We start from the raw sequence: 11,453 nt of genomic DNA on the forward strand, positions 1-11,453 counted from the left end.
CACTATGCTTTTGAACTGAAATGACCCGAATAACCCAAATAAACCGAAATGACCCGAATAACCAAAATAAGTACATGTTATATCTAGGTCAAGAAAAAAAAGATTAAACATTGGCATTTTTTCTTCTTGTTTGATGTTTGAGCTTTTCCATGTTTGTTGTTATTTTGAGTGTTATCAACCAAAACATCTTCATCATCAATCTAAAGCACAACACATTTATGTGGTACATTAACATAACACATTTAATAACAAAAAAATCATAACAAAGCTAAAAAACAGCCACATCGAACAAACTACATTAACATGCATGTATGATAGTTCCAATCCACCAACAAAGAGAGAAAATGACATTCAATAGCAATGTACTTTTATACATCAACATAACACATTCAAAAGTTAACACACTGAATTTAAATAGTAGATTAACACAGTGATACTTACTTGAGTTTCTTGACTTGGAACCCAATTATCCATTACTTAAAAAAATATGAATTCGTGAATCCTTAGTGACAAGAAGGAAGGGACAATTTATGCAAACAAGATGGAGGATCAACACTAGAAAAAGGGGTCGAGATGTAGTTCATATTAATCGACTAATGAGAACGAAATCAAAGTACATAATGAATTAAGAACAATGATGTAAATAAAATATGTTTGGCTCTTTAATTACGTCTGAAAGAATACAGGAGTACAGAAAGAGTAAAGTGCTCACGCTCTCAAAAGTTACTCTCGACATCCTATACTTTCCCTATTTATAGGGACATACAGACGTGTACAAAAAAAACATAAGGACTAGACATGAGAGCTTCAACCTCTAACAATGCCTTATGTATTACATACATTCGAAATACAATACAATTACTTCGAAACTAACCATGCCTAACTGTACTCCGACACCTCACTATAAACTTCGAACCTTACTATCTCCCCCTTAGTGAGAAGAGTCAAATCTATGTCATTACTATCTTCACGGCCTGGTGCAGTACTCGGCGAATCTCGGTATAAGAAGACTCTTGTATTCCTCTTACAATTGTTAAGACGAATAATAACACTCATATACTGAGATTTTGTGTACCTCTCCATGTCACAAACTTGGAACAAAAATTTTGTTATGTGATTTTTCTCATTCTTTCCAACAAAGACAAAACCCAAAGGTTTGTGAATTATCTCCTCATCCTTACAGTTCTTGAGACTTCCTTGTCCATTCAACATCGACTGGGGTATCTTCGAGGTTCTATTCACTGCTAAAGCAAGCTCGATATTCATCACAGCTAAACAATCATACTAATTGTCTATGAAAGTTTTGATATGAGCAAAACCAATCAAGAAATCATATATGTTGTTAACTTGAAGTTTTGAAACATCAACAATGCTTAATATCTTCGCCACATTGATGAGATCATTGAGTTTCATAAGAGGTAAATCAGCCACAGAGAAGTCGAAAGCCACATTGTTGGGTCTAACCATATAGTATCAAAAATTCTATAACAAACTCTCGAAAAAACTTTCTCTAGAAATATTTAACACCTTGAAAATTTTGAAAAAGGACCACACTTCCTCTTCCTTCTTTCCCAGAACAACATGAAACCTTAACTTCAATCTCTTATACTCATCTTTATCATCAAACTTATCAATTAGCTGATACTGAGCATAGATGAACATCATATGTCTAATCGGGATATCCAACTTATTAAAATCAGTATTTTCGATCTCATAGCTTTTCTTTGGAAACTTCCCAAAATCATGCATTTTCCTGCAGAAACTACTTGCTCAAGTGTCTCGTAGCACCAATGCTTGCTCGTATCATATTTGTTTAATCCAGGTGGATCACTTTGCCTTTGTCTCAGTATGATGTTTATTTGCCTCTATCTCTCAATTTCCTTCTCCATATTTTTCTTTTTCTCTTACTCAGAAATCACTTTCTCAATTTCCTTCCCTTTGTCACCTTTATCTTCCTTCGAAGTTGGTGGCTTTGAACTCGAACTCGATCCCCCAATGGTTGCTCCAATATTGTTGTAGAAATGTTGTTAGAGAAACAGGAAGTGGTGTTGGAATTTGTGTCAACATCACCTTCCCCACAATTTTTCCTTGATCAGGATCCTTCAAAGAGACAACCCATTTATCTCCCCCTTGCACCACTTGTTTCACAGGTAGGGCATCTGTTGGCATCAGATGTACTAACTTGAGAAGAGGATCAAGTTCTGCTTTGAGATTCATTTCAAGAGAAGAAATCATCTTTGATATTGACTCCTGAGAAATAGAAGATGAATGAGAAATATCAATCTTCGACATCGATTCCTTCAAGCTTCCCAAAAAATCCTCCATCTTAGCAAACACTTTCAAATATGTTTCTGTCTTGGCATCGAGCTTGGTAGAAAAAGAAGTGTAATACTCCACAAGCTTCTTTATCGCATCAATAATAATGTCTACCTTACTATGAAGACTCGAATAGTTTTGTTTAATCTTAGCCACCTCCTTTGACATTTTAGATTTGAGTGCCTCCACTTTTAGATTGACAGACTCCTCCACATTCTTAACTTCCTCAACAACAAGGATATGACGTTCTTTGGAAACATCACTACACTTGGTCACCTCAAATTGAAAATTTTCAACATGAAGCTTTAAAATCTCTTCATGTTTCTTCTCAATCTATTCCATAGCCAGCTTTAAACGATTCTCTTTTGATTGAAGCTAAAATCCACCTCAATCCCAGACACAGAACTTTGACCCCCTATATATGCCTGAATTTGTACAAACGAATTCAACTTATGATTCAGAATTTTAAACTACTTCCATGACATAAGCATATGATCAGGAATGTTATCTTCTTTAGGGTAAAACTGAATCTCAGCAAAAGAGACCATCACATCATCATCATCATGATCTTCTTCTTCAATTGACTTTTCTCCTTCGGTGGATTGAAAAGAAAAAAGAGATGTAATAGTTTGATGCATGTTGTTTGATAAAATGGGTGAAATGGTAGAAGCATGTAATGAAGATGGAATGATAGAAATGAATGGTGGTAAGGAAGTTGAAGTATCGATAAAGGAAGTTTCGATGGTATAAAATAAAATGAGTGTGGTAGAATAGATAAGGTTTCAACAGAAGATGTACCTGGAGCTTCATAATTTGTCACCCCTTCACCCTTATTGACATTTGTGTCCATATTAGATATGTTCTCAGTGATGCTTGTGGTTTGAACCTCCTCTAGAATAGACTCCGTCATCGACACCTCAGGTGGTATGACGATTGTCTTCGTAGGAATTGTAGAAGTTGGAGATTCACCCAAATTAGTGGTTATATCCGTATGGGATACGTATACAGTGCCACTAAGACTTCCAGTCTCCTCGAAGGTTGACTTTACCGGAGAGTCCATTTGAGGTGTCTAGAATCCCAATACAATATCTTGACGGATTGGAGATCTATCACTTTCACTTTTGAAATTTGTTACAACAACAACCTCATCAAGAGGATCAGCCAACTGCTTCTTCATCTTTGTAATATTTTTAACAACATCTTGTGCTTTTCGTTTCTTGGATGCTGGTGAGACTGAAAATTGAACATCACAAATTCATACACCCCTTCGATTAAGCTGGGGTTTGCAAATTTTTCTGATCTTCAAAACATAACCGTCTTTTGGTGAAGACAATGGTTCATCGGAAACTTCTTCAACCATTGGTGGTTTACGAGAGTGTCAAGGATGATTAGCAGGCTTATTAGTTCTTTTTAGAATACATGTCTTCAAAGGAACAATCTCCTTTTGAGCTTCTTGGACAACAGGTACTGCAACTGGTTTTGTTACCTCTTTCTCAATGTCCACAAGAACTGACTTAGGTTATTCTGGCTTCTTTGGTTTCTTGGAAACTTTTACAACCTTCAAAGTTCCTTCTACCCCTTTTGGAAAAAAAATCCCTACTTGAACATATGGGTTGATTGTTGACAAATAATTAACGAGAAATGGATGAGCAGGATCAACTTTTCGTAACATGGCATCTGCATTCCAGCCACATTAGGAAACAAAGCAGGATCATCAGTAACAATCTTTGTATGTTGATATGTAGAAAACTCCGCCTTTACATCTTCGGAGGGTACCAAAATTCCCTTTTTCTCATAAACATCCCTTAAAATCATACTCCAATACCTCACACATGAAACTCCATTCGTGACAATTGTATGAGAAATACCATTGCAAACGCTTCCTACAACTGACTGACATGGTCAAAATTCATATCGTAATACAGACCTGCAATCAAAGCATAAACTTCCAACTTTGCTTTATCGAGCCCTATACTTCGACCAGTTAAACAATGGAGGAAAATCCCAAACAAGAAATTCCATATACGGGGCAAAGCATTCTTGTGAAAAATGACTGATTCATCTAAGTGGTGGTTGATGACCCATCTCATTGAACATCAACACAACCTGTTCAATCGAAAATTCATAAAAAGGAATTTAATTCAAAAGCTTCATAATCTATGCAAACTGCTTCTTATTAAGCTTGTACTTCTTGTCATTAGTCAATTTAAAAATCACCACTTTGGTTGTCTTGTTAAACACAACCGTTGAACCTGCCAAGGATAACCAAGTCATGGACACTAAGAATGAAGAAGACATAATCGTTGAGAGAACAGAGCGATTGTGAGAAACAATCAACATCTGTAATTGTTCAGGATACTTCGAAACATCCGGTTAAAGATGGAAGTTACAACTTTGAATCTTCATCAGCAGTTGATATGTTGCTCCTTCAGTAGTGGTGTTTGATGGATCAACGTGAACAGTTGGTGACACCATTGTTAGGGTTTTTGAGAATTTTTTGAAGAGATGAATATCAAAAAATAATATTTGTGGAAAAATTAGACTAGATTGCGTAAAGTCTTAAATTTAGTCCACCAAATTCCTTTTATACTCAACTTAGAACTTGAATTTGAATCGTTTAGCAATAAATTTCTACCACGTGTTGTCTCGGATAGTGGGCAAGTTTCTGGAAAAGTCGCCACGTCTAAAAAAGTAATGAGCACTTTCCCCTAGAAAACCGTGAAAGAACTGAACTGTCACATCCGTCGAACCTTTAGTTTTCCCCAAGAAGATAAGAACTGTCACTTGACCTTCATTATGACATTAGAAAGCATTGTCATCAAAATAACACTTTGAACTTCGCTTCGAGGTAATGCTCATTTGCTTTTGGGATTGGAAAACAAAATCATAGCCGGACTTGTGAAATCTAGGTTTCAGTTGGTATTACCCAAGACCTCGAGGATTTCAATGCAAATGTGTGCCAAAGAAATAGCGGGAACCAAATTTAAAAAAAAAATGTGCGTATAGTGATATCAAATAACATTCGATGTAAAAGCAGTAGGATCCCGAGCAAAGATCACTTCAGTCAAAATCAAGAGAGATATTGAACTGTTTAGGTGGTATCCCGTGAAGTACAATCGAATACTCGTGAATGAATTCTTTTCGGATAATGAAGGATAATATTAACCATTCAGTGACATTTTGAATTCGAAGTTGCTCGAACGTTGAATGGTGAAGAGTAACATTTGAACCCGTCAGCAGTACTTCGACGTCTTGTTATTTCATGTTGAAGACGAACTTGGAACAAAACTTGCATCAATCTTTCCAAGACCATTTAAGATCCTTAGAAATGATTTTGTCATCCAAAGGTTTAGTAAAAGGTTTGCAAGTTGATTTGTTGTCTTGATAAAATGAACCTTGATATTTCCATCCTCGACATGATCCTTGATAAAATGGTATCAAATTGTGATGTGCTTTGTCTTCGAATGTTGCACCGGACTATGCCAAATGCATATGGAACTATGTGAATCACAATATAAAGGTATCTTCTTCATATTGATTGCATAATCACGAAGTTGGATTTGAATCCATATGACCTGAGAAGTGCAAGCTGCAACAGCAACATATTCCGCTTCTGCTATGGAAATTAAAACACAAGTTTGTTTCTTTGATTGCCAGCTAACAAGATTCCCGTCCAAAGATTAACATCCACCAGTAGTGCTTTTTCTATCGAGTTGACATCCACAAAGGTTTGCATCAGAAAGCTCCTGTATGAAAAATCTAGTCTTCGAAGGGTACCACAAACCCAATGACACAATTCCTTTGAGATATCGAAAGATATGCTTGACCATTGTTAGATGGGGTTCTTTGGGATTCAATTGATACCTAGCATAATTGCAAACAGTAAACATAATATCAGGTCTACTAGCAGTTAAATATAGTAAAGAACCTATTATGCTCCTATACAATGTTAGATCAACAACATGCTTATCCAACGAAGGTCCTAAGCACGTGCCGACTGCCATTGGTACGTTCAATTTCTAATTATTCGCCATGCCAAATTTCTCAAGTAGGTTACAAGATTACTTCTCCTAATTTATGACAATTCCATCCTTGCTTTGATGAATATTCAACCCTAGAAAATTATTTATCCTGCCCATCATACTCATTTCGAAATTCCTTTCCATCATATTCTCAAATTCCCTAGACAACGAAGGGTCTATCGAGCCAAAAATAATATCATCTATAAAAATTTAAACTAGAATCGGCTGATCCCCTACTTTTTTTCGAAACGGTGTAGAATCAATGAATCCTTGTTTAAATTTAAAGAGTTTCAAGAAATTGGTAAGAGTTGTATACTAGGCTCGAGGTGCTTGTTATAATCCATAAAAAGCTTTATCGAGAATATAAAAATGATCATGGAATTTATCATTGACAAAACCTGGTGTTTGTTCGACATAAATAGTTTCTTCGAGGAATCCATTGAGAAAAGCGCACTTGACATCCATTTGGTATACATCAAAGTCCTTGTGATCTGAATATGCAAGAAATATTCGAATAGCCTTCAGTCTCATGACAAGGGCAAAGGTTTCATCATAGTCAATACCTTCTTGTTGCGAATATCCTTTTACAACCAGTCTTGACAGGGGCAAAGGTTTCATCATAGTCAATACCTTCTTGTTTCGAATATCCTTTTACAACCAATCTTTCTTTATTCCAAACAACATTACCTTCTTTGTCAGTTTTATTTTAAAGATCCATTTTAAGCCAATGACCGAAAAATCATCAGGTTTTGGAACTAGTCTCCAAACATTATTGCGTTCGAAATCAGCAAGTTTAGAATGCATGGCAACAATCCAATCATGATCATCCAATGCAATCTTAACTGTTTTCGGTTCCATTTTCGAAATGAATACATTAAACATACAAAATTCTTGGTGAACATGCAATACCTCGTTTTTAGCTCGAATTTGTTCCCTTTTCATAACTCTAGCTTGAGGATCACCAAGAACTTGTTCTTTAGGATGATTTCATGTCCATCGGTGGATATAGATGATCAAAATCCAGATGTGCATCTTCGAATACTTCATCCGATTATGAACCTTCACCTACATTAGACACATTATCAAAAACATCATGAAAATTATTAGAAATGTTATGCTCCCCCTCAATATCAACATTATGTCTTGTTCCACTTAGCTCCCCCTCGACTAATGAATTTGTATGATGATGCTCCCCCGCGACATCTGCATTTTCTTTTCCATGCTCCCCCTCGAATTGAGTTTCATTTCTATCATGCTCCCCCTTAATAGTAGACTCGTGAATATTATCTTGTGATATCGAATGCAAGTGCTCCCCCTCCACTTGACTATCCTACAAAACAGGGAGACATTCGACATATACTTGTCATGTTGAGGTAGAGTGAGAATCATCTTCTTCCCTAGTCATCGTTGAATCATCAAAATGATTTGATGCTTCAGGAATCTGAGTATCTTCAGCATGAACTTCAACATCAATTGCTCTGCTTGGAACACCAAAACTTAGTTCATAATCAATATCGAAAGAATTAACAATTATTGACTTATCTTTTGTTTCTAAAAGAATTGGTTGTTGTGCGAAGGTCTGTTCGACACGCTTAATATGATAATCATCGAAGCTAAGATTGAATGTTACCTCAATCTTCCTTGTATGCTTGTTCAACACCCGATATGCTACTGAATTGTGTGACTATCCCAAGAAAATCCCTTCATTAGCTTTGGACTGAAATTTCGAAAGGTTATCTTTGAGATTCATGATGAATCAAATGCAACCAAAAACATGGAAAAATTCACATTAGGTTTTTGGTTGTTAATTATTTCATAAGTAGTGATATTAAAGCGGCGATGAATGAACGGTCTGTTTTGTGTGAAACGTGTTATCAAGACTGCTTCTGCCCAGAGATACTGAGGCAAGTTCACATAGGTCAGCATTGTCTTCGCAGCTTCGCATAGAGATTTGTTTCTCCTTTAAACAACACCATCTTCTTGTGGCGTGTGAGGAGATGAAAAATTATGCGTAATCCTTAGTTTAGCCAAAAATGAATCAAGAACTTGATTCTTGAATTCTGAGCCATTAACACATTTGATTTTTCTGACTTTCTTTCTCAGACTGAGTTCGATGTGCTAGATAAATTCTATCTTCACTTGATCAGTTTTAAACTTCTTAAGAAGAAAGAAAACCAAAGTAAACCTTGAAAAATCATCGACAATGACCAATATGTACTTCTTGTTGAGATTCTCAACAGTCGAAGGTCCACAAAGGTCAATGTGAAGAAGTTCCAGAGGTTTGATGATCTTTGAGTCAATGACGATGGGATTACCTTAACGATGTTGCTTGCCATGTTCACATGCTGCACATAATGAATCCTTATCAAATTTTAATAAAGGTAATCCATGAACAATATCATGTATAACCAGTTTGTTAAGATTCTTGAAATTCAGAAGAGAGAGTCTTCGATGCCACAGCCAGCTAAGATCAAAGATGCCTTCAAAAGTAAACAAACAGAGGAAACACCGACAATGGGCTCCATGTCGAGTATGAACATATCACCTTTCCTTTTGGACTTAAGTAGTACCTCCTGTGTTTCGTTATTCGACATAACACTTCCTTCCTCATCAAAGACAACTTGATTACCAGTGCCCATAACAAGTTGTGAAAAAATTATCAATTTATGTTAAGACCTTTGACGTATGCCACCCGATTGACAGTAAACTTTCCATTCATTACTTTCCCATAAACTTTGACCTGGTATTTCTGGTTATTTCCGAACTTCACAACACCAACATTCTCCAGACTTCGAAAATATGCAAATTCTCCTTCCTACCTGTCATGTGACGATAGGAACCACTATTAATATACCAGTGTTCATCGTATTGCTCGTGACACAGTACCTGCAATCAATTAAAAGAAATTAGGTCCCCAAGGATTTTTAGGTCCTTGGATATTAGCATGGAATGCATGATGAAATGAAGAACCTAGTACCCAATTTAGAACTTTCGAATTTAAGCTATCAATTAAGTCAACATTGACATACTTGTGCATTGAAATGAAATCATTCAATGGTTTAGGTTCGACACTGGCTTTCCCTTTTCCATCTACGGTTTGTTGGGATTCAGCCTTTATCTTTGGTATTTATTTCCATCTTTTCACTAAAGGAGATGATTCCATTGGTGACGAACTACCAATGTGTGACTCGTTCAAGTAGCTTTTGTAAGCATCCTTGATTTTCTATTTATAAAACTTTCCCGATTGGTATAGCTTCCTTTTGCATTCAAGCCAATGGTTAAAATTCTTCACATCAGTTTTTCCTTTGACAAATGAAACTTTGACTTTCTGCTTTCATTCTGGATTTGGAAAGTGAGGTAAATGATTCATTTCTCTTCCCTTTAATGTAACATCCCAAAATTCAAGACCAAAAAATTTCATTTTTAATTAAGTTATTATAAAACTGTGACAACCCGAACCTTTTTCCGTTAATGTTAGCCCGATTCCGTTGAATAGAATTTTGAATTTTTATCTAGTTCTGTCAAATTCCCATGGTTTGGAAAATCATTTAAGTTATATAATTTAATTTTATGTAAGATTCAGAACCAAAATTGCGTGAAAACCCGAGTTTCCTTCGAAAATTAACGAAAAATCAGCCTGACTGGTGTTCACGGCCGTAAACTCGTTCACGGATGGTGGCCCCATGACCGACCATGAACCCCCTATATATATGTGACCCCTACCCTCATTTATACTTTTCTGGCCGCAAAAACCCTTTCTCTCTCTAAAAATCATCTCCCGAAAACACAAGATTTTTCTTCATCTATCACTCTATCCACCTTGGAACTCGTTTTGGATCATCAAAACATCCGTTTTCCATCAAATTAAGTACTGTTGTTCTTGAGTTCACAGCCGTGAACCCTTCAAATATTCATATTTCACCAAGAACGGGTTGTGAACCCTTCAAACATTCAAAGAACGTGAACCCTTCAAGGGCAGTAAACCATTCAAGACCGAGAACAGATCATCGTCGAGAACAGTTCACGGTCGCAATCCCCTTCACGGCCGTAAACCATCCCAAGTCGGAATCTTGGTTGTAAACCTACTTTTTCCACTTCAATCGAGTCTCGGTAACATTCCTAACCCAAAAACATGTGTTTTCTAACACTTTAATTAATGGTCTCGCTAATTTAAATGCAAATATGTGTTTAATTATTATTAGGATTCCATTAGCTTTGCATACAACAAACTCGAGGGTGATCATATCCAGTCCCGTGGTCCGACATACACACGCAACCAACAGTGAGTTCATACCCCTACGCTTTTACTGTTTTAAACGTTTTCTGGGGAAATACAAGTAAAACACAAGAAATCGGAGTTTAAAAATATAATTTAGTTTCTTATATTTTCCTTATATACACACATTTGAACGCAGTACTTACTAAATATGAATTATGAACAAAGGTACTGTTTTGCAAGAATATGCGCTAATAATAAAAAGGGGTTTTCATAGCATTATTCGTGAATTCGTTGAGAGAACTACATTGAGAGACACGACTTCTGAGAAGTCTACTCCTTAGGAACCAGAGTCTCCTGGAGGAAGAGCGTGAGTTTGTGTATAGATCTATACGGGACTGACAATCCCACACCCTGACTATTAGCTAAAGTCAACTAAAGGTGACAAACGTCATTTTAGTTTACGAAGTACGAAGTACGTCGTAGTGTTTTATCGTCCATTAGCATGGTTAGAAGAACTCACATGGGAAACAACGAGTTGTTCATGTAATAATATACTTAACAAACAATCATCAGGGTAAATAACTAGGGGATTGCTTAGTATATACATCAGGGTGATATGAAATTAACATCTGACATGCAGTGGGATGTGTGACTTCCGCCTCATTCTCTGTTCCTTGTTTGTTGGTGGGCTTAGGGCAGAATCACCCAATCGACTGTCTATTCGATCTAGATTTCTATAACTCGTATGTACTAAGTGATCACAGGAGGGTATTATCAACGCTTTCAATACACAGAACAATACATTCCCACTAGTTTTATTTTATGTAATAAAACTACTATATTTTACTAGTAGTCGCCAGGGTTTTCATCCAGAACAATGCTTTAACAACATAAGT

The sequence above is a fragment of the Lactuca sativa genome, chromosome 4 (genome assembly GCF_002870075.4).
Source record: "Lactuca sativa cultivar Salinas chromosome 4, Lsat_Salinas_v11, whole genome shotgun sequence".
In the NCBI taxonomy this organism is placed as follows: Eukaryota; Viridiplantae; Streptophyta; class Magnoliopsida; order Asterales; family Asteraceae; genus Lactuca; species Lactuca sativa.